Source organism: Paroedura picta, chromosome 3, assembly GCF_049243985.1.
Source record: "Paroedura picta isolate Pp20150507F chromosome 3, Ppicta_v3.0, whole genome shotgun sequence".
Taxonomy (NCBI): Eukaryota; Metazoa; Chordata; class Lepidosauria; order Squamata; family Gekkonidae; genus Paroedura; species Paroedura picta.
The window spans coordinates 49,353,897-49,379,246 of NC_135371.1; the positions used below are offsets into that span (position 1 = coordinate 49,353,897).

The 25,350-nt window shown below is 41.3% G+C and overlaps 1 long non-coding RNA gene across 1 annotated transcript in view; it reads left to right on the forward strand.

Moving 5' to 3' along the window:
* Positions 1-564: 564 nt before the first annotated feature.
* The window catches only part of LOC143831966 (uncharacterized), a 175,791-nt gene continuing 151,005 nt past the window's right edge, over positions 565-25,350 (forward strand). Inside the window, exons 1-2 of the long non-coding RNA XR_013229040.1 lie at positions 565-618; positions 2,982-3,059. This is a non-coding gene — a long non-coding RNA (uncharacterized LOC143831966). The remainder of the gene's footprint in view (positions 619-2,981; positions 3,060-25,350) is intronic.

Here is a 25,350-nt window from a genome sequence, read left to right on the forward strand (position 1 = left end):
CTACATTTACAGGGTCAAATATATAAGCTTTTATTAAAATACGAGACAAAGACTGAACATGTCAAAAACTGTCTGATTAAATGGATGCAGAATCTAAAGCATAATGTCACATAAGAATGGGAACAATTATGGTATAAATACATAAAGTGTACAAAGTATCAATCATTAAGAGAAAATTGGTATAAAATACATTATAGATGGTATATAATGCTAAAAGTAATTAGTAAAATGTCTAAAGAGTGTGACGATAAATATTGGAGAAGTAAGGAAAAGGTCAGTTTCTTTTATCATATGTGGTAGAATTGTAAGAAAATTAGAAAATTTTGGATAAAGGTTCACGTTTTAGAAAAATGACGAGCATTAAATTTCCTATGTATCCTGATTATGTGTTATTAAGCATGATGCCAGAAAATATTTCTCGAAGTGCTGACAAATTCTTCTTCTAGGCAACCACTGCAGCAACAATGGCAACAGCAAAGCTCTGGAAGCAACAGGAGATACCTAAGATAACAAACTGGTCAAACTTGGAGAACTATGCAGAATGACCAAGTTTAATTAACAGTAGACCTAAAGAAGAATTTCAAGAGCAGTGGCACTTCTACACAGACTACATAAACAGTATGTAAGTGTATTATTTTAGGATATGAAGAAATAATTAATCTTGGTATTACTCTTCTTAATGTATCATGGTATTTTTCTATTCTATTTTTTATAAAAATAAAAATTTATTAAAAAATAGATGATCTAGAGGATAGATGCTCTACAGACTGCAGTACCTCAATCTGATCACTCAAGCAAGACAAACTAAAAAGCCACTTTGAGCTTGGTTCCTTCTATGCTTTATAGGCTTTTGAAACAAGGATATATCAGGACCTTGTTCAGCTCAGCTTTCAGCATCAACTCGTTTAAAGTAGTGGTCCCCAACCCCTGGTCCGGAGACCGGTACCGCTCCGTAGATCAGTCGGCACCAGGCCGCGGCTCCTCCTTGTCCTCCTCCCCAGCTGCTGCCCCGGGGCTGCCCTGCAACTCTGCCGCTGGCTCACCTTTGGTGCTTTCCAGCGGCCGCCATGGCTAGGGCCCCCCCTCGGCGTGGCACTGCACACCTGCTGCTAGCAGCACCCCCCAGCGGGCGGTGGGAAGTCAGTGGTGCCAGTGGGAAAGCAAGTGGAGCAGGGGCTCAGGTGGCGATGACGTCCCTCAGCAAAAGACTACCCCCCCAGGCCTCAGTAAAATTGTGAAGCATTGACCAGTCCCTGGTGATAAAAAGATTGGGGACCACTGGTTTAAAGGAAATAGAATAAAGATACTTTATTGTCACCCTTTCTTCATTGCCCTCCTAAGATATAGTTGGCTACATTGTTTCTTTCGCTTTGCAGATCTAGAATGCCTAGACCCCTGATGTATTTTAAAAGAAAAGCTCATAATCCTGGCCAGCTAATGGGTCAGGGGCTGCTGAGTGGCAGAAAATCCCAGACAAATGAGAAATATGGCTGCTGTAAAAAACAAAATCACCAACCTGACTTCCCTGTGTCCTTTCTGCAAATAAGACTTTCAACTGACTTTAAGATGTGGACACTTCCTCTTAACTTAAAATTTTATTTGAAAAAAGCTTGAAAGCACCTCAGTTTAATTTGGTAAGGGAAAAATTATAAAGAGAGCAGCATTTCCTAGTGCAACTAATGGAAAGAAATAAAGGAAAGAATAAAGAACAGATGATGTCATATCAAAAGATATAAAGGAGAAAACAGATAAAAATTATCAAATGCTATTATGAACTTTTTACATCCTTATTAGAACGCTACTGATAAAGCAAGAACCTTAGCAGGTTAACACACTCAGCTGTATTATTGTCCAAGAGAAATTCTTGATTTATGCCTATAAAATATCTCCTATAAAAAAGATCTTAGGTTAAAGATGTTTATTCCTGCACACTGTCAATCACTTGCTGAAAATTCAAACATACATGGAGGATATTTTCATTGTAACATGTGAACAGGGCATGTATGTATAGGAGATATGGAATTCAGATAGCATAGATTCACCCTTGTGCTGCTTATACAAGTACTAAGTAATCCTGAAAGACAATCCTTTAAATAGTATTTAGGTTCCTTCCTACATTACATGTTCAGGTGTATTGTTGTTGTTATGTGCGAAGTCGTGTCCAACCCATTGCAGCCCCATGGACAATGATCTTCCAGGCCTTCCTGTCCTCTAGCATTCCCCAGAGTCCATTTATGTTCGCACCGACTGCTTCAGTGACTCCATGCAGCCACCTCATTCTCTGTCGTCTCCTTCTTCTTTTGCCCTCAATCGCTCCCAACATTAGGCTGTCCTCCAGGGAGTCTTTCCTTCTCATGAGGTGGCCAAAGTGTTCAGGTATATATGTAAGTTAAATGTCCATATTAATATTTAAAGTGTAAATGCTACAAGAACATGTTTGCAGATGCAGATCATACATGGAAAAGTGGTTTATCTTAAGCTCTCTGTTGAACGCGTGTACTTGAAGGCTAACCAGGGTTTGCCTTTGCACAAGATATGAAATGTACTTTCCGAATGGAAATTAAAAGGGAAGGCAAATCAAAAGGATGCTGCTGCTGCTGTCTGTCAGATAATTATCATACCTGTAATATCAACTACTCTGGTTCAAGTAGGCTAAGGTCAATGCCAGAACAGGCAATACCCCCTAATGATAAACTGCCTGTAAGTGCTAAACCAGATGCAAACATAAGAACATTCTTGGTGGAATTTACTGAATCGAATATCAAATCCTTCCTCAACAAATGCCATAAAACCATAGAATTCAACACAAGTTGACTTCCAGTACAATCCTAAGGACACTTTCCTGGAAATAAGCCCCACTGAATAGACCTGATTGGATTTTGAATCAACCAGCTTGGGATCACTCTCTGCCCCTTCATTTACAGAGTTAAACCTGTAAATATTTCACAATTTGTTTGCTAAATAGTCTCTCTCTGTTCTAGCCACTTTTAGGGGGAGGAGATCAAGTGACATTGTGCCATGACTTGAACTTGTGTTGGATCCCATCCAAGACCATTTCAGTGAGTAGAAAATATTGAAAACACATATTGGTTTTGAAATGAAAATCATTTTGAATTATTACTTATTTAGAAAGCAGATTGGACAACTTAAAATGGGGCCCTTCTATTATCAAATGCTTTTAAAACATCTTCCTCTAAATGCAGGTAATTTTTTCAGTTTCCCCTCCCCTCAACTAAGAGTTTACAATGAGCGCAGCTTAAAAAACAAACAAACAACTCCACCCTACATTTTAATTGCAGCTATGTTTTACCAATTAAAATACATTTTAAGTGTGTTTAGCTTTTATGAGGCTGCAACCGAAATACATTAAGTCCCTTCCTCAAACATCTCTTTAAAACATATAATAAATAATCATGAACATAACTGGATCGCTGAAAGAATGGTGGCGTAGCATCAATCAAACTCAATAACCATAGGCATGCATTTGAAATCCTTGTGGATTTCTGTGGGAGTTAGGAGAACCTGTAGGAATGCATATTATAGCTCCCAGCACTTTTGACTTTTGAAGCAATGCTAAATGCTAGCTCTTTATCTGATAAGATAATTGAAAATCTAGGGGTGCTCCAATATAAGAAAGGGACTTGGAATTTATAATAAGTGTTTGTCATGAAGCACACCACTGGAACAAAATCAGATAGAGCATGTAGTTTTCAAACATAAGATCATTTGGGTATTATATTAAAAACACATTAAATGTAGGGCTAATACACTTTGGGCAGCTCTGGAACGAGAAGAAAAGGGTCAAAGCTTCTATAACCACCTGCAGACTTTCTCAGCAGTTACGTCCTGCTGCACTGTGATTGAAATCCGGAAGAGCAGAAGGATAGCAAGAAAGGTCTTTTTGAGGGGAGTAGCATTATCTTTGGATAGCCATCATAGCTACAAAGTGTTGGCAGAGGTAAGCTTGCAGGAGCATCAGGCTGCTTAAAAGAACAAAATAGTTTTATTGTAAAAAGAAACAACTTGAGACCTAACTATCTAACTGTTGTTTGCAGTCATTCTTCTGTTCTGGAGGCAAGCAGAATGGAAGTATGCTAAAATGAGGGAAAAATCAGAACACTGGAGGAGATTATGTGGAAAATATCAGGACGTTCTTGACCTAAATATGCTATCTTCATATCTGTGTATCTGAGGGATTTCCTCCTTGAATATGTCCCCAAAGAGCATTACCCTCTACTAATTCCAACACACTGGTGGCTCCTGGCCCCAGTGAGGTGCATTTGGTCTCAGTCTGGTAGAATGTGCTGCCAGAGGAGATCCATGCCCTTTTGGAGCATGGAGGGACAGCAAAATGGTGCTCTTCCACCAGGCATATGGCTGAAGCAAATATAAGCACATAAGAACATCTCAGGGGGCCTCCCTCCTCCCCTTTCTACCTCCCCACCATCAGACCTTGATTCAGAGATAAGAATTCTGGAGCCACTATCTATTTAATCTCCTATTGGAGATTTTTACCAGAGCACTTTTAATCTTATATAATATTTAAAATGGAAATTAATTTTTAATTGCTTATTTTAAAGCATTTATGTCTGGTTTCAAATGTTGGAAATCACCTTGAGACTGTGCATAGAAAGGGGCGGTCCACAAATCAAATCAAAAATAAATAATAATGAGTAACATTAACAAGCTGGATGAGCCACTTTAGAAAGATCCTCACAGAAGACAAACGATTGCAACCAGTCACTTTCGTTGTACAGGGGAGTCCAACTATAGATCAGTACGTGTCTAGCTGAAGGACATTATTCAAAGGGATAAAAACCTTATGCAAACTTATAATTATGGAGCTGCTGGCATGGATCTTGTCTGTGCACATACATACAGGTTTGGAGTAGGGAGTAGGAGACTGCCACTGGTGAACAGGCTCTGCAGCTGGCATATCATTACTTCATTGAACAACAGGAGAGCAATAAATCTCCCTGAGCTTGAGGGATTAGGGAATCCTGCCAAATCCTCAAGAATGCCTGACACATGATAAGAAACAAATATATGAGTTAATGCTATTTAGGTTCTATGTTTCTCCTTAAGAATGTATGCCCAATATTTATATTCAGTGTTCTTAGGTTGTCAGAATATTTTATGTCACTGTCTTGACCTGCTCTGTGATACTCTGGCTATGAGAGCATGACATAGTAATGATGCTAATGAAGGCACCCAACATGCTTTTTGAAACCGAGAGCATTGGTTCCCTGTTGACTGCATGCAAAAACCTTGTTTTTCTTCATTCTCATCCAATAGAAAGGACTCAGTGCCTAGACTCTACAAGTTCAGGCTTTCATTGATGTAATGCTACAATTCTGAAAGCAACAAAACAAAACAAAAAACCACCGCACTGTAAACAAAGACTGTCAATTGATTAAGGATTTTGTAGCTTATTCATTAACCAGTTAAATGTATTAATAAAAATACATATATATTGCAACAGCTTGACAACACTGCAAGGCTTTTTTGAAGGGATCTGAATCAAAACAACAGATTTGATTTATGACATAACATTTTAAAACCAGATCTGCCACTCTGTGCTTAGAGAAAGGACAGGTGACCACTATACTGCCTCCAGTGAGAATAAACTCTAATTAAAATCTGATTAAAATCCAAATGACAGATTCAGCTGAAACTGCGTCAGGCATTATACTTATTGATGCAGTGCAGAGAGCTCAAGGGAACTGCCAAACCTCAATGGTGATATTATCTGGAGCTGTGGTGGGATGCCCTTTCTCTAATCCGTCAGAGACACCTACAGTCTTGGGGATCTCTGCAAGGATAAAACGGGGCAGTTGGGCTTTGATTGACTTGCTGGTTCCCCCCTCACCCAGTGGTCATTTTGGTTCCCCCCACACATAGCCAGCTGGAAGGACAACTCAGCTGCCATTACTGTGCTTTTCAAAACAATAGCTTTGTGACAACTATTGAGAACCAGGACATGGCTAAGAACAAGGAGGGCAACTGATAACAAACTTCATTTACAATAGACGATCTCCAAATTGAATGTATTTAAATTGTTCTCTAGTGAGCCACCGAGAAACTCCTATGGTGGAGATAAGGGCTCCCTAGTTTCCTTGGAGGGAAGGGACGGGCTTTCATATGGAAATGTTCAAACTGAGGGCTGTTGTATTATTCTAACTAGAGTAAGGTGACCAGATTGTCCCACTTTTGGAAGGACTTCTGGGGGCACCTGGCAAATTGTACTTACGTTGCAAGTAAAAATATATATACAACAATACTATTTTTGCGTTCTATGCATTCTATGAAAATTTTTGTTTCTCCATATAGACCAAATTTTAAATCAAGAACCCCCCCTCCCCCCTGGTGTCCCACTTTACCAATGTTAAAATCTGGTCACTTTAAACAAGAGGGAGACAAATGTCAATTGTTCAATTCCTAATCAGTGTTAATATTATGGGAATTAGAATTTTGGAGTTTAGGCTAAGGTGACCAGATTTTAACATTGGTAAAGCAGGACGCCATTGACCGGGGGAGTTCTTGATTTAAAGTTTGATCTATATGGAGCAACAAAAAGTTTCATAGAATGCAAAAATAGTATTGTATTATATATTTTTTAATTTCAACATAAGTATAATTTGCCAGGTACCCCCAGATGTCCCTCCAAAAGTGGGACAATCTGGTTACCTTAGGCTGGTGTAAGTTAAGGCAGCTAGTGATAGGAAGGATTAGTCGGTCTGTGGAAGTTGGCATAACTAAGTTAGTGGATTTGTTGTAAGAGGATAGAAGTGTACTGGGTGAATAGAGGGAAGATGAGATGTTAGAAGGTTGTATGTTTGGTAGTTACTTGAGGGCCTAGAGTTAGAAGAAGAAGAATTGGTTCTTATATGCCGCTTTTCTCTACCCGAAGGTGTCTCAAAGTGACTTACAGTTGCCTGCCCTTTCCTCTCCCCCACAACAGACACCCCGGCAGGTGAGGCTGAGAGAGCCCTGATATTACTGCTCAGTCAGAACAGCTTTATCAGTGCTATGGCGAGCCCAAGGTCACCCAGCTGGTTGCATGTGGGGGAGGAGTAGGAAATCAAACCCAGAGCGCCAGATTAGATGTCCTCACTCCTAACCACTAGATATGAATCTGGTGCTATTTTCTAATTAAGTTTTAGTGGAGCATTTTAAATCTTATTTAATTTAATAGAAATTGGGTTTTAGTTGATTTTAATTATTTATGTCTGTTTTTATATGATGGAAACCTCCCCAAGACTGTGACTAAATAGGGGTGGTCTATAAATCAAATAATGAATAAAAACAAATAAGTATCTTGATTCTAGGAGGCATAAATCCTGTACCTTCCATGTTGCCACTTAAAGAACAGAACAAAATAAGTCATGTAAAATATCCTATTTGACCTAAACACAGGAAAGTCGAGAATAAGTCAGTGCATATCTTTGGGACAATAGGACCTCTGGTAAATTGTACTTAATTTCATCAAATCCTAATCTTTGTCACACCTGTAAAACACAATTAGCAATCACTAAAAACATATTCCATACTAATTACTTCTCATCCTGTAATCCAGGGGTCATCAAGATACATTTACATCTCCGGTTCTACCCTGGTAGAGCAATCATGCTTATTGTTTTGGTTCTTAGGGAACTTTCAAGGTCCTACCTTGTGCTTAGTCCTCACTCTGGACAGACCACCTGCCTTCCTATCTCTTTGTCACACACAGAAATCACATCAAGCAAATTATTCTAGGAGCCAGTGTCCCAAATCTTAGCCTCACTTTACTGTTTTCCTACTTAAGTAGAACACTTCTGTTTAGTGTTCTTTGGATATCCCACATATACTACCTGCTCATGCTCTTCTATTTTCCCAAAGGCCTGGATGTTTCATCAGGATCTATTTTCCCCACTTGCCATTTTCCCCACTTGCCAGCCTACTGAGAGGTGAAAAATAAGCAAAAACCTACTGAGAGTCAGCAGGTAGCAGCGATGGCAGCTCCAGCTATAGCAGGAGACCTGAAAGCCCTAATCAAGAACCTGATTGCTATTTATTTTTCAGCAATGGTAACCAAAATGAGACAGACAGGTATAGCCACCTCTACAACTGCACTTTCCAATAGTTCTAGGCCTATGTATACACTGGCTTCTTCTATCATGCTCCTTCTCCAAAACAGTTGGAAAGAAAGCTGATTATTGAGTGATAATACCTAAACACTAGCATGTATAGTAAACTAAATCCCAAGGGGAGGAAAAGGCCACTTAATTTTATTGCTATAGTTATTTGCATTATCTGTAGTCCATGGCACTTCTTCCATCCCACCTGGAAGTATAATCAGATAATTTGTTTCGTAAAGAGAGACAGCTGCATTGGTTGCCAATTGTGTTCTAGATCAAGTTTAAGGTTTTGTTTTTGACCTTCAAGGCCATTTGCAGTCTGGGCCTAGTGTACCTGAGGGACTGTCTGACTCCCTATCTTTTGCACAGAGAGTGACACTCTGTGAGCTTAAAGAGCTTGGTGGTTTCTGGCCCACAAGAAGTATGCCTGTCCTCAACCAGGGCCAGGGCCAGGGCCAGGGCCAGGGCCAGGGCCAGGGCCAGGGCCAGGGCCAGGGCCAGGGCCAGGGCCAGGGCCAGGGCCAGGGCCAGGGCCAGGGCCAGGGCCAGGACCTTTTTAGTTCTGACCCCAACCTGGTGAAATGAGCTCCTGGAAGAACTAAGGGCCCTGTCAGAAGTTTTGCAGTTCTGCAGGGCCTGTAAAATGGAGCTCTTCCACCAGATGTTTGGTTGAGGTCGGGTGGTGGAATATTGACTGGGTCCCTCCTCTGTATACATCGCCAGGGGTGTGGGATGGTTGGGATGGCCGATTGGGCTACAGAGTAAGGAAGGGGGGGGGTTAATGTTGTGTATTTATTGGATTTTGTATGTGGATGTAAACCGCCTTGAGCCAGCTGGCCAGAAGTGGTGGTGAAAAAAAGCAATCAATCAAGAAAGAGAGAGAGAGAGAGAGAGAGAGAGAGAGAGAGAGAGAGAGAGCTATTGGGATATTTGGTTAATATAGCAGAGATTTGTTCAATCATAGAAGCATGATACTGAGTGTAGTAAATAAATATCTCAAGAAATATATTCCCACCAAAGGTAAACATACATTTATTCAAGTAGATCTAGTTCATATTCAGATTGCAGTCAAACAATGAGAAAGAAACCTAAATTAAGAATACTTTCCCAATTACAACTGGCCAGCTTGTCTGACATTAGGGATGGGCATGAACTGGAAGACTATTGCTTGGTTTGTGGTGTGCACAGTTTGCAAACCATGGACTGTCATGAATTGATTCAGTTAGTAAAGTTTGTGATGTGGTAAAATGCACCCCCCCCCCAGTATGCTAGAGACACTAAATTTATAGAAGTTCTCCATTTGTCTCTCCTCTAACTGACCATCAAGTTTGGTGAGGACTGGATTTATGGGGTATGAAATTATGTCCTCCCCAAAAGGGTGTCCCCATCTTCTATTGTTTCCAATGGATTAAGTTCTAACTGGAAAACGGGAGCCAGGAATGCCAATTGCCTTGCATGGGCTCCAATGAAATACATCACACCACAAAATAAAAATCCAATAGATTTTCAGGTAGTGTCTCTGGCCCAGGTAAACTATTCTTCACCTTTCCAAGCCACATTGGATCTGAACTTAGTAAAAGTCTAGAGTGGTAGTAATTCAAGCTGAGGACTAACAGGAGGGGAAAGATAAATACAACACATTTTAGGTAAGAGATGTTACAAAAGGAAGGTAGGTAATTTCTCACTAGGCTCTCTGACAGTCCCACCAACATGTATAGGCCTATAACTGGTCTTTGACTAACATTTCCCGGTACCTTTGAGCCAGTGGCCTATTGATAGTAAAACACTAATATAAGGAAAGGTGGTAGGATTTTTCCACTATTGTTATAACAAACTTACATTGGAGGACTCAACCACTGAAGAAGTCATTGAAAACGGAAACTATTTAGAAACCATTATGGTTGATTCTTCATATTTATAAAAGAAATTGTGTTGGAATTGAATAGACATATTATCACAAGAATATTGCCTTGGAAAGGTTATTTGTTTTTCTGCCTATAAATCGCAGCCCCGACTTACTGGGGATGCCGTTAACGCGGCGGAGAGTGGGCGGAGAGACATGACGAGCTGGCAAAACTTCAGCATGCCAGTGTCCGTCGTGTTGGAATGAAGAGGCGGGGCTTGATCAGCTATATAAGCCGCCACATGGCTCAGGTCTGCCTCTCCGTCCAAGCAGCCAGCAGGGACAGCTTTCCCTCCTACCCACCCCGTATTTCTTGTTGGATTTGTCATGTTATCGGTTGGTTATGTTACTTTGTTTGTTTATTCATTGTTACAGCTGCGGTTCAGGGCACGGGGGAGAGGCTGTTGGCAGGGAGTCCGGTCTGAGTACCGGACTCCCTGGTGGAAAGGGAATCTCATAAGAGGTTGGCAAGCAGCGAGTGCAGCTGACCCGGCTGGGAGGCCAAGGGTTTGCGGGCGGGGTGGCTGAAGAGAAGCCAAGCGAGGTGGGCTCCCCATTCGCCCCCTTCTTTAAAAGCCACTTTCCTACATTGAGGATTCCCAGGAGGCAAGGGACACGTACTCCCGGCTGGGAAGGATGCGGTCCCAGGGCTCCTCAGGGAATCAAATATGAGCAGCCGGATGGCTGATTGAGAGGCAGATAGTAGGAGTAGTTGATATGTATCTGTGACAACATAGGGCAGGAGACTGGGGAAAGTGAAACACGTGAGGATGGATGGGCTCTGTAGAAGAAGCAAAAGGAGATACCCTCAAGTCCCAAATGTGTGTGTTTAGCTTATAGCGTTTACATTAATACTTATGCAGTGCACGTGCACTCCTCTAATTTATATTAAATGGCTGGGCTTTGGCATAATCCAAGGGAAAACATTTTAATTTTAATGAGGCTTGCTTTACTGAATGACAAGGTGTTGCAAAATAATATTTATCGACATGTTTACATTTTACAGAAGATTAATCCTGATGGCCAATTAAGCAGGTCTTCTACTGATGAAGCCAAAGATAAGAACTATTGCATGTGGATTTAGATTTGGAAGACTTGATTTAGCACAGGAGAGACTGTAAATTGTTGACTAATAACATGACACTAGCCTTTAAACACAGATCTAAAATTTGGCAGTGCTGCTTCTTTTGTTATGCTTTCACTTACTATACCTTTTACTTATATATGCCTGAGAGTGAAATGGAGATTGCACAACATACAGATTTCCTGATAATACTAAAAGCTGTGTTGATGAAGTTGGCTGCCCTGCGGGATCAACTTTGCTGTATTTCAAAGCGCACGGTATATTCCCTAATTCTGCTGATGCTGAGAGATGCATGTCTTCATGTGTCCAAATTTCTGTGCCAAACAATGAAAGTGAATCCTACAAAAGGACTGGCCTGGTTGCATTTCTCAGAGGTTTGATTCAAACATGCTGCACAATGTAAACAAAGCAGTACTCAGTTATAAATGGCAGCAGGCTAGTCTCCATGCAATATGCTGGGAGAAACAATTACAATAGCCCTGTTCTTCAACCTTATTCACACATTTATTCACTAGTGTGGCTTTTGATCAGTTAACAGAAAAAGTATTAAATGGAAAAAAATTAAAAATCCCATGATAGCATTGAGTATGGAAGGCAAATGCAAGTGAAGAATCAGCAACTCACTGGTTTAGATATTAGCACGTATTTAAGAATGTTATTTGATCCGAGGGTTGCCAGGTCCCCCGGCCACTGGTGGGGAACTGGGGGGAGTGGGAGGGCTGCCAGATCTGGTCTGGGAAACTCCTGAAGATCAGGGGATGGAGGCAAGGGAGGACAGGGATCTCAGTGGACTATAATGCCATAGAACCATCCCTTTGAAACATCCCTTTTATCTGGGGAAAATGATCTCTGTAGCCTGGAGATGAGCTGTAATTCCTGTTTCCCAGGCCTGACCTGGAGGCTGGCATCCCTATCTGATTCTATGATATGCAAATATTAGCATCTTAAATATAAGTTACCCTATATACTCGCATATAAGCCTAGTTTTTCAGAACCTTTTTCACACTGAAAAAGCCCTCCTCGGCTTATACGCAGGTAAATACAGTAACTGAAATAAAAGCCTGCTCCAGCCAATCGTTGCTCTGGCAGCTTGTAGGACATCAACAGTTTGACTGAGGGACTCTGATCTTTTTTTCCCTTTTGCTTTCACTTCTTCCTCATCCTAATCACTTTTTCCAAACTATTCTTTTGGTTTCTGCGGATGAAAAGCAGAGTTCAAAAACAAGCAGCTATTCATCCTCTTGACTTTTCTGTATTTGCTGGGGGGGGGGAAGGGAGGCTGGATGGGAGAGCCTGTGATGATGGGGCATTTCCCACACTCGGCTTATATGTGAGTCAATAAGTTTGCCCAGATTTTGTGGTAAAATTAGGTGCCTTGTGACCAACAAAGTTTTATGTAAGATGTAAACATACTTCTTCAGATATAAAGAGGAAAGATTTATACCTTGCATAGAACTTTGTTGGTCTTAAAGGACCCACTGGACTCGAACTTTGTTTATTTGATATTATTAATAATAATATGTGCATTGCACATTACTGACATGACTTAAACCTTCTTGGGATGTAACTGAGAAGCATCAGACAATAATATAAGGCAATATGAAGATGTTTCGAAGTCTGGTTTTGTTGTTAGTTCATAACAAACATCACGGACTGTCAAGGATCTTTTCTGCATGCAGGCTGGCACATCCAGCTTCTACCAGGTGTTTGAGCCAGAGCAACCCTGCTCCCACATGGGGGAGCATTTTGGCCATTGCACCTTGTCCGCCCTGGAATCGTGCTTCCCCATGGAAGCCAGGGCAGCGAGGCTCTGCCACTCTGCATGGTGGAGGGGGCCCTTTTTTTTGTTTAGGAATGTGGTATTCCATTGGGACACAATACCATGTTCCTAAACAAAATAAAATGCTCCAGATGGCTCCACTTTGCTGTGCAGCACAGCAGGGCCACAGGGAACATTTTTGTCCCTTCTTGGCCATTGTACTCATGGCCATGTGTGGAGCGGATCCAGGCCAGGACAGCCCAACCCTTCCCTTCCTGATGGCCCAGGCCCAACATAGGCCCTGTCAGCACCTGGGGCAAAAAAGGGAATGTGTAATTATTTGCATTCCTTTGCCATGGGACAAATGAGCACCTGAATCAGGCAAGGCCTGGGACATCCCCAGCCTGGTGATTATGTCCTGTGGAACTGGGAATTTGCCCCACTATCAAATAAGCAGTGAGTTTCAGCTACATGTTGCTCGAGGGAGCCTTAATCAAGTCAGGGTATTCTGTCCAGCCAGACAGCTATTGGCTGGAGTTCTGAGAAACAGGAGATATTCTCCCCTGTCACTTTAAGAAAAAGGATTCTGGGTATTGTAGTAGGCTTGCTCTTTCCTGTGTTCCTCAAATGCAATTGGAACTTAAGCCCAATTTCCTGGTCATAGCCAAGGCGGGAAAATACCCCTTCCTCTTTCTTTGCAAACTCTTTCTTAGTCTTCAGCCATACCCAGCATATGGATGCCTCACTCTTTTTCACCTAACCGAACTTATAAAGATTCACTTTTTCTTTAGAAGAACCTTTGAATTGTGTAAGTGATGCCTAATTAAAGTGTTCTAAAACTTTGGTTTGAGTTGAACACTTTCTGGAAGCAGCTCTACAGCCACTTGAGCTGTGGGACAGAAGACAGGGGGTTTCAGGTTCTCCCTTTCTTGGAGGGTGACCATTTCCCACTTCTTGTGCAACTATGTTCCCCTGGTAATCGTTGTTTCCTTGAAGTAGAGCTCCCCATTCAGATTCTTCCAACAAATCATATTGGATGTCAGATTAAGTGGTCAGACCAACTTTATCTAAAATTGAAGGAAGTCATAGCCATAGAAGATCTGTCCAGCATCTTAAGGCCCTTTCAAATGTGGATGTCTCATAGAATTCAATCTCCCCTCATGACTTATTTGTGGACAGGATAAAACCTGTCCTATTGATCTATATCAAAAAATGATCCAATATAGTAAAGAATTGTGGGAAACCCTCATACAATCTGTAAAAGATAAAAATAATTCTCTCTTCTGGAAACTGACCTCTGGCATTGATTCCAGAGATAGATCTCCTTTCGACATCCATATTTCTCCACATATCTGGGTAGCATATTTTCAAAATCTCTATAAATATCCAAATTGCCATTATAGTCCATATTTATTAATGGGTATAGCAGAATGGCCTCCAATCTCTTGCAGTGAAGTAAAGTCACTCATTCAGCAGCTGAGGTGCAGAAAGGCCCCAGGACTAGATGGTATCCCTCCTGAACTAAATAAAAACAATGAAGATTGGTGGGCTCCACTTTTGGCAGCCTTATTTTCCTATATCAACACAACAGGGCAGATCACCAAGAGGTGGGAAACAGCAATTATAGTACCCTTCTATAAAAAAGGAAATCGGAAGGACCCAACAAATTATCAACCAATTAGTCTACTTAATGTCCCTAGTAAAATCTATGCTAAACACCTTTTAGACAAACTATCTATCTGGCTAGATCAGGAAAAGCTGATTGGGAGGGAACAAGCTGGATTTAGGGAAGGGGCATCCACCTTGGATCATTGTTTAACTATCCAGCATTTAATAGAGAAATATACCTCTACTAGTCCTGCCTCACTATATATGCTGTCTCTGTAGACTTCAGAGCAGCATTTCACTCTGTTTCCAGAGCCCGTCTCTGGGAAAAGCTAGAGTCCACTTCAATTGATCGAAGGCTTCTGATTCTCATTAGATCTTTATACCTCAACATGGCTTTTAGAGTAAGATGTAGCAAACAAGGACATTTAACTGACCCAATTAATACCTTCAAAGGGGTCAAGCAAGGCTGTGTCTTAGCCCCTGCACTTTTCAACGTCTATATAAATTATTTGATCCAAGTGTTTCAAGATTCAGTCTTGCATCCCCCAATATTAGCTGGTTGCCCAATCCCTATACTGCTTTATGCCAATGATGTAGTTCTTCTTTCAAGAACCCACATAGGAATTAGGCAAATGCTCAAAAAGCTTGCCCAACATTGTGAAAAAGAACACCTTGAAATTAACTACCAGAAGACCAAGGGCATGGCATTTGGCAAATGTCCAAAATCTAGAACATGGATGCTAAATGGGCACAAAATTGAACAAGTAACCAAATTTAAATATATTCAAGCTTCTGGAACAAAGAGCATCCATTATTCATAAACATCAGAACTAGGGCAAAGATCAGCAAATAATATATTGAAATTCTTTATACCAGCAGCCCTGAAACTATACTCTGCTAAATCTCTAGCCCAACTCACTTACGGTGCATTTTTGGGTGCTCCGATATCAGATACTATCAAGCTTGAAAGGGTCCAGTCTAAATTCCTTTGGGCATTCCTCCAACTTCCATGCTGTGTAACCAACTCCATGGTGCGTCTGTAAACAGGAACGTTAATGGTCCAAGACAAAATCTGCCTGTCAGCAATAGGAATGTGGCTGAAATTAATACATAACCCACAGAGTATAGTTTCTTTAACCCTGAATGACAACTTCCAATCTTCTTGGCTGTTCACAGAGGAATCCAAAGTCTGGGCTTCTCCATACACTTATTATCCAAATTAGCTCATGAACAGTGAGTTTGATCAAATTCCCAGTGCAGAAAATGTCCAGGTGTTTTACGCTACACAACTATCCCAAGTTATTCATCTCCCACATGATTTCTGTGGCAGTCTATACTGCTCCATGCTGTTTGTCTTGAAACACCAGGACAAATCTTTCTGCTAGAGTTCCTGTCTGGCACCAGGATCTGTGAATGTGCTTAGTAGGACTGAGGAATGAAGGTCAAGGAGTGGAAGGAGCCTTCTGTGTACTGTCCAGGAAAGGGGGCTCACTCACACTTTAGTGCAGGAGGCAGGGCAAGTTCTCAGAGCCAGAGTTTGCAATTGGCCTTTTTGCTTAGGTGCTGGGAGGCCAGCCTTATGCTTGCCATCATACAATATATAGATAGGTAACACATGGAGCTCTCAGCCATATGGCCTTACTTACTATTCTGGAACCCTGAACAATTGCAAGGAATTACTAACCCCACCCAGTTCTATGAACAGGATAATTATATCACTGTTACTGAATACGACATGCCAGAATGTGGCTGTGCTTTTGTTTCTATAATCACCTACCTGTGATGAGGCAGAATCAGATTCCTAGTTCTCTGCTTGGCTTTTTCTTCTCCTATATTTTTTTCAGCCTCTTACTTAGCTTTTGTCACCCTTGATTGTGGAGGGTCACCTGAATTTTTTTTTTCAGGCTTCACGGCATACTGGAAGTGAAGTCAATTGGTCATGCCTCCCTGCCATGCCCACTGGAAGTGACATATCACCCAGAATTACATCTCTCTCTCTCTCTCTTTCTCTCACACACATACATCCTGGTGAACTCCAAACTCCTTATAACCACCACCACCCCCTACAAAAAGCTCTCAGAGCCAGGCCCCTTCTCCCACCTCCCAAGGCCCAGAGCTCCCAGAAGGCCTTTCTGCCACCCCCGACTTAAAACCCAACAAACAAAAACAATCAAGACACCCCCATCCCCTAGGAAGACTCACCTCCCTTGACTCCAGTTGCCACCAATACAGATTGATGAAGTGTTTGGAGCCTTGGCTGGCAAAAGCTTGAATGGCTGGGGCCCTTTTTACTGCCTCTAGGCCCATCATTAGCTATTTTGGGTGGAGGCAAGTCAAAATGGCCATATAAAAAAGTTTAATTATTATTATTTTTAATTCCAACATTCTGTGTTGCCCCTCAGGTGCACCAATGGCACATCAGTGTGCTGCAGCACATCAGTTGAGAATCCCTGCTCTAATTAATCCTGTAATCTTCTAGATAGACACAGAAGTGAAATCATTGTGGTTTCCTCCCTTCTATAGAGAACTAATGAGATATATTCAGGTACATTAAAATAAAGGATAGATGCTAAATGATATAGCATGGAGAAGTACACAGTGTTTCTTTTGTTCACATTGGGAGGAATAAGAACTTTTTTATTCAGTTTTGTTGGCATTTTCCACATGGGTCTAGTTGGGATTTCGATGCAGACATGACACATTTATTTTGTGATGCAATTGTGCTATTTTGGGTCTCTATTTACATTTCTCCTTGTTTGTATAATTTTTAAAAAAGACTGGCACAGCAAGGGGGTTTTGTTCCTCGGTTCATTGCATTTGGAATAAAACTTGCAGGGATCTAGATTTCCATTTACAGTATAGCTTCCTCCTCATTCGCAAATCTTTCAACACATTTACACTTTTTATTAAAACACGTTAAAGTGCCTCCATTATCACGCAGTGCTTGAGGGAACCAATGAATGAGAAGAGAATTGGCATAAATCCCAGTGTGTTCTAGGGAGACTAAAATGAAGGGTGCTAACCACTAACAGAATGACAGTAATTAAAATTAATGAAAAAAAATCACCATAAAGCAAACTCTGTTTTGGGTTATTAGGTACGTTGCAGAACCTAAAGCTATTTGTCTCAGAGAAAACTTGCAAAGCTCTCAATAAATTCATAGTTGAATAAATGTGCCAATAAAAACTTCATTATTCCAAGGTGTAATTATGCAACTCTACTATAAAGCAATTAGGGATACTCAAACTCCCACATGTCCAGTTGACATTATGTCTGCCAAACTCAGGAACAGGGAGCTGATCTTTCAATAACTAGTCCAACTATTTGTTGACCTGTCCATTGCCGCTTAGCAGATTGAACAGCCAGCTTGGTGTAGTGGTTAAGAGTGGCGGCTTCTAATCTGGCAGAGCCTGATTTGATTCCTCACTCTTCCATATGCAGATAGCTGGGTGACCTTGGGCTCATCCCAGTCCTGATAGTGGTGTTTTCACAGAGCAGTTTTGTCAGAGCTCTCTCAGCCTCACCTACCTCACAGGGTGTCTTTTGTGGGGAGAGGAAGGAGAGGCAATTGTAAGCAGCTTTGAGACTCCTGGTAGAGAAAATCAGCATATAAAAACAATTCTTCTGCTGCTGCTTAATTGCATTCCTTTCTAACCATGCGGTACAGCATAACTGGCTTTGTACTCATACGCAGCCCAATTAAGTGCTGTAACTGCCCCCATAGTTGTCGCCTAACTGCTTTACTCAATGTGCAATTGTTTACACACACAATTACAAAACCCACAATGCTTATAAATTGGTTAAAAACATCTTACCATTCAGTATTTGTCCATAGTAATACTACTGACAGTCAGCTGGTTTAAACTGGCAGCATCTTTATGCATTTACTGTCTTGCAAAATCCCAATGAAAACCTGATTGGCAGGCATTCATCTTTGTTTGGCATGAACTAGGAAGACTGATCATCTCATGTTGAACTGACAGTTTCAAATATGGCAAATTCAACTGTTAAAAACATTCATGGTGAAATTCACAGCATCCTTAACAGTACACTGGTGGGAGGTCCTCCTTTTTCTTGCTTACTGAGATGGTGGTTGTGTTAGTAAGCTCAAGAAGAAGATCCTTCTATGATGAAATGGCAGAAGAGAGCAACACATTTTACATGTGACTGTCTTCAGCCTATCAGTCAAGCCAGGCAGCCAATCCCCTTTCTCCATGTTTTAAAGGGCCCACAGTGCCACCTAATTTTTTAAAAGTAAGACTTCTCCATTGAAACATCCATGCATCTAATCATAGATGCATAGTTCTTTTTATGATGCCACGCCCTATGGAATCATGAGTCTGTAATCTTTAAAAAATTTATCTTGTTCCTGATTTGGGGAGGGGGAACTTTAGAGAGATATGCTTTGTGTTTAAACTGTGGGGGAATTTTGTTTTCTTTGCCTGCATGATTGAATGTGTATTCATTACTCCAGGCAGTTTTGCTTTAAAAAAAAAAAAACCCTGTCTCTGGGAGAAGGGGGAGGCGGGTGTGAAGATGGGACATTGGAGGCAGAGATAGTGCTTCTTCACCTCCACACATTTCCTTGGCATGTGGCTTGCTGGTTGTTCTCCTGTAGCTTGTGCTTTTTATGCTGGGGAATCCACTTTATGTGATTCCCCATCTAGCACTTTAGCGTAGAGGATGTAGCTATTGGTTTGCTGCTTGGATGCTGGATGTTAGCAACATCATGCAAAACACCAAAAATATGGCATCTTCATAAAGTAAGCATTTCACTATATTTATCAGGTGCAGAATGTTTTATTGGGGAGGGAGTTGAATCTATTAGTAACAAACTCTCACTTTTGCAACTGAAACAAATCAAGGATAAACTGCACAACCATATTGTAAGTGAAGCTATCTGACCTAAGTATTGAGCACACTGAAAATGATAACATTCATATCTTATGTTTTAAAATATTATCTGGTTTCCAGAAATCCTGAAATGAAATGTTTTCAGTGTTTAATACTATGTGCACAATCAGATACTCCGCAGGTTATATTACTGCTTTCTATTAAATAATAAATAAATATTTTATTTGTATGCTGCCCTTAAATTGTGGGCTCAGTTTGTGTGACTGTTTTCTTGTTTGTATTAAAAAGTTCTTGTAGAATTTTAGTAAGCAATGAATGTTTTTTTTAAAGTAAGTATTACGTATTGTGAACAGTCATACCACAGGAAACTGCTGAGTTTTAGTTGGGTTACAATGGAATAATAGAGTTGGAAGGGACCTCCTAGACAATGTAGGGACCTCACAACTACCTGCCTACCCACAGTGACCCAAATTCCATGCCCAGATTATGCCTTCCCCTAAAACAGAATCCTGGCCAGTCTGGCCTGGAAAAAAAATCATCTCCTAACATCAAAGTGGTGATCAGCATTTCCCTGGGTATGCAAGAAAGGGTCACAAGAGCCAAGCACTGACACAACCCTTCTGTCCACCCATTCACAATTGATCTAAGTTCTCACAATCAGCATTTCTGTTTGATAGCTGTCTAGCGTCTGCTTAAAAATTTCCAAAGAAAGAGAATTCACCACTGCCTGAGAAAGCCTGTTCCACTGAGAAACTGCTCTAGTTGTTTAGCCAAACATTATTTTGTATTAATTTCAACCCATTGGTTCTGGTCTGAACCTCTTGGGTAACAGAAAACAACTGTTCTCCATCCTCTATGTGACAACCTTTCAAACACTTGAAGATGGCTATCACATCTCCTCTTAGTCGTCTTCTCTCCAGGCTAAACAGACCAAGCTCCTTCAGCCTTTCCTCATATGATAGTCTCCAAATTCCTCATCATCTTTGTTGCCCTCCTCTGTACATGCTCCAGTTTGTCTACATAATTCTTCAATTGGATTTACTTATTTATTTAGTTAGTTATTTATTATATTTATTAACAGCACACTCTCAGCCAGATGATTTGTGGTGCCCAAAACTGAACACAGTAGTTAATCTACAGTAGTTAATCTAACACATCTTAGTTAATCTAACTAGAGCAGAGTACATCGGTATCATTGCCTCATGTGATTGGGAGACTATATTTCTTTTGATACAGCCCAAAATCCCATTTGCCTTTTTAGCCACCAAGTCACACTGTCAGTGTATGGTCTACTATGTCTCCAAGATCCCTTTCACACATTCTACTGCTAAGATAGATCTCCCCGCTTCTATAATGATCCATTTCATTTTTCCTACCTAAATCTTGAACATTACATTTACTATTGAAATTCATTTTAGCCCAGTTTTCCAGCCTGTCAAATCATCCTGTATCCCGATTCTGTCTTCTGGTGTGTTTTCTACCCCTCCCAGTTCAGTATCAGCAGCAAATTTAACAAGCCTCCTTCAGCCACTCAGGGAACTCCCCAGAATCCAGGGAGCAGTTGATAATGTCCCTGAGTTGGCCTCCTATCCTCTGGCCACCTCCTTTGAGGAGCCAGGAAGGACGGGGGTCAAGGGGGCAAGTGATCACCCTGACCAATCCCAGCAACTTATCCACTTTGGAAGAAGAGAGCCACCTGAAGCCATCAAACCTCACTGCCAAAGGTGGCCAACAGGCCTCCAATTCATTAACTGTACTAATCATGGTGGGAAGGTCATGGCGGAGCGACAAGACTTTATCTGCAAAATAGCTCACTAATGCCTCACAGCCACGTTCCAATTGACTAAAATTTTGGCGCCCCTCAAGGGTGCTAAGGGATCGAACTACCCTAAATAATTGGGCCAGGCGTGAGCTTGTGGACGCGATTTCCATGGCAAAAAACTCTCTTTGCCACTTTCACCACCATCTCAATTGCTCTCATAAGCATGTAATAAGATGTTCTTGTATCCTCATTGTGAGTCTTCCGCCACACTCACTCTACTCGTCTCACTTCCCTCTTCTTCTCCTGGAGTGCTCCCATGTACCAGGGTGCCCGTTTGAGTCAAGGACAGAGAGGACGTTTAGGGGCAATCTCATCTATAGCAGCCGTTAGATGGGATTGCCAGTCCTCCACTAAGGCCACCAGTGAGTTGCGAGGAGGCATTGGGTCCCACAGAGCATTCTGGAAACCAATTGGATCCATAAGTCTCTGCGGGCGGGCAAAAATATGCCCACTGTCCAACTGGGGAAGGGGTGGTATCCTGAGCTGGGCCCGCAGGGCTTAGTGGTCTGACCACAGTTCAGCCAAAGCTGCATCCAGATCCACCTCTACCCCGGCACCGAAAATCAAGTTGAGTGTGTGGCCAGCATGGAGAGCCCCAGTGTCACCATGGATGTCACCAGGTCCCCACCTAAGCCTGAAGAGGGCGCATCTGCATGGACATTGAAGTCACCCAGGATTAGAAGCCTGGGAAACTGCAACGCCCAGGTGACTGCCACCTCCAGGAGGCAGGGCAGGACGTCTGGTGGAGTGTTGGGCAGACGGTACACCAGACAGACAGCCAAGCTCTCGACCGAATCCCACCCAATACCGACACACTCCACTCTCCCTGAAGGAGAAAGCCTCCCAGACCAGAATTGCCACCACCCCTCCCCTCTTGTGGGTCTGGGATTGGTGAAGGATGGAATAACCTGCTGTGGCCAGTTCTCTCAAGGCCACCTCCTCTCCATCTCTCAGCCAGGTCTCCATCACACAAGCTTGGTCAGCCTTCGACTCCGCAAATAAAAGCTGCAGAGTCGCGGCCTTGTTCTTAATCGAACTTGCATTGCACAAGACCAGTGTTGGACCCTTTCCTTTAGCCTCCACCCTCACATCCCTGGGGATGGGATGGAGGTTAGTTTGACTTGTTTTTGAGAAAGCTTCTGCTCTAGCAGCTTAAAAATTGACTGTTTGATGATTTGTTAAAAAAATTTACCAGTTGTAGACATCAAGTGGACGGGTTGGTATTTTATTTGCTAACAAGAGGAAAATACAGTCAAGCAGGGTAAAAATATAATAGGGTAACATATTATAAACTAAAACAGAGTACAATTGACTGATTAAAACATCGTAATTCTGGCTCGATAAATGACCATTAAAAATTCAGCTACATACAGTGTAGTCTCTGCAGAGTAATCATTGAGCACGAACTGGAGTGTAGCTTCGTCATTAACTAAATTCCTGGGACAAAGTAGAGAATCTTTCTGCAAAGATTCACATGACGTTCACTATCTAAAATAATGTGTGAAGTTGAATCAGGGCAGTTTGCAGAACACGGGCACAACCTTTCCCTCCTTGGAACATGCTGGTATCTTCCTGCTAGGGCGTTTGAGGGAAGACAGCTCATTATTGCCAGCATGAAAACTCTAGGGAGGGATGGATTAATAAAATTATAAAAATAATTCATAATTTCCCCTTGATTTGATCGAATCCCCAGGGCAGTGGGAGAACATACGCAGGGTTCTGCTGAAAACATTTTGGACCATTCGGTCACCACTTAGCTTTGTTTCAAAATATTAAAGATTTCAGACTCATTAAACATAAGGAAAAAATCAAGTGAAAATCCAAGCTCTACAATTTTAGATTCAATACTGAGAAACCATGAGTTGCTTTGTGGGTCCATCTTTAAATAAAAGAGTAAGCTATGTGACTCCACTCTAAAAAGTATTTTAAGCCAAAATTTAAAAATTATCAACCAAGCATTGGTTTCTAAAAATTTTGGCCAAGCTCAGCACACAACACACTATAGGGCATATACATGGGAACACCAAGAATTTGGCGAAAGAAGGTTCCCTGGATCCTATCTATCTTCCTATTGAAAGCCTTTGCCCAAATTGGAATACCATAGAATAACTGGGATACAGTTTTAGTGTTAAAGATTCTTATGGCCGCTGGGACATATTGGTTGCCATCCCAAAAATAAAAATGTTTACTTTGTTTATTTACATTTCTATATAAACAAGAATAAAGTTCTCAAAGTTATGTTTTCAGTGAGTTATATTTTCTGTAAGAATCCATATATTTGTTTACCAGCTGTGCATGGATAGATATGGATAAACTCATGGACTGGGGCCACATTTATCCCAAACAGATTTTTCTGCAAATCTGAGGAACCTCCTAGGTTTGCAAAAAAATCTGAATTTAAAAAAATCATTGGGGGATTAAATCCCCCTATTTAAAAAAAGTAATTGTCTATGCATACACAGACAATTAATTTACTGTTGAGCAGAAAGCTGTGGCCTCATTTTGTCATAATGTAGCTCTCAACTTCACATGGGATTTTACTTCTGAAGTTGGTTGCTCTCTATTCTCTGTGTAATGTTATCCAATTTAGTTTCCATTGACACTTTACTTGGTCAACTCCTTAAATTAACTTTCAGCTTTGTTAAAACATTTTTGTTTTGCTTGCTGCCTTAAAAGGAGATAAATGTATCTAATTATTGTCTTTTATATTCACAACAAGAAAATGCAATTTCTTCCCTTCTTGTAGTTATCCCATCAGTCATTTGTGAAAAATTCTTTTACACCTAGCATAAGGTGACCAGATTTTAACATTGCTAATATTGTTAAAATTGGGACTTTTTAATAATGCTGTGGCATGCGGGACAATTTTTTTAAAACCAGGATTGTGCCCTCAAAAGCATCTGCTCACCTTAACCTAGCACTATCCAGTCATTGTAACCGGTAGCATTTACACTGGAGTGTTGGATCTTTGCCATTTTTTACCTGATTAGCCCCGCTTCCTCTTTTTGTACTGAGTATATATTGACTGATGAAGAGTCCTAAAAAAGACAGTTTATGCACTGGGAACTTCAGTGCCCCAGCTCCCGTGCAGGAGCCCAAATTGGGGGCAGATGAGGTGCACCAGTCCAAATGCTCCCCCATGTGGGTGCAGGAAGAGGTGGGGCAACCTGCCATGACTAAAACTCCAGCCTGCAGTCCAGCATGAAACCTCCAGTGCGTAAACGGTCAAAGAGAAATCATGTTTATTGTTTTGGGATATTTTGGAATTTGAGGGCCAATACAGCTACTTGATATCTTTTACATTAATCTTAATGAATCTCACAAAAGCTCAGTAAGGTAGATGAGCCATCAAAGGCTGCTTAGTAAGTCTGTGCAGCAGTGAGCATCTCAGCATCTCAGATAACTGCTCTTTCTCTGAGCATCCACTCTACCTGTTGGCTATGTCAGTAGCCATTTCTCCTTCTCTCTCTATGGGTATTCTAGCCATTTTGATATGTGTATGCGGAGATGAAATGCAGGTATGTAAAGTGACATGGTGAAATCCTAAGCAGAGTTACATCCTCCTAATTCCACTGAAGCTGAGGGGGTTAGAAGGCATAACTCTGAATAAGATTGTACTGCATGAGGCTAAATTTTCAAATCCCTTTTGTAATACATAATTTTCAAGGTATTTTCCGCTTAACTGATGCTTTATGTTCCTTGTTTTAATTACTTCCTCCAGAGTCCCATGAAACACATTAAACAAAGCCCTGTGACTTGCTCAAATGCTACCAACAGTCTTCAGGGTTAAAAAGAGATCCAAAGAAATTGCTTGCTGGTAAAGCTGATGTTCTAATGTGGATTGATTTTCCTGTTTTACATGGTTTAAAACTACATTTGTCTGAGCATATACATTGTCTCAGGGTGCTTTCAGGTCCATTTTTTGTCCTTTGAAAAACAATAACAGTCTGTACCAAGGAGTGTTGCTCCCACCCCGTCCTGGTTCATTTGGTTATAAAAAATGTCCTCCCATCTAGACTTTGCTAGCCTGGATAAACTAACTTATGCTATTTGCAACCTCTTAGTTGTTTTACTGTAACACAGCATTTCTCAGCTTTTTTTTTTACCATTGAGAAACCCCTGAAACATTCTTTAGGCTTCAAGAAACCCCTGCAGTGGCGAGATGATACAGAATATGGTTGGGAAGCATAGCTGTAAACATAC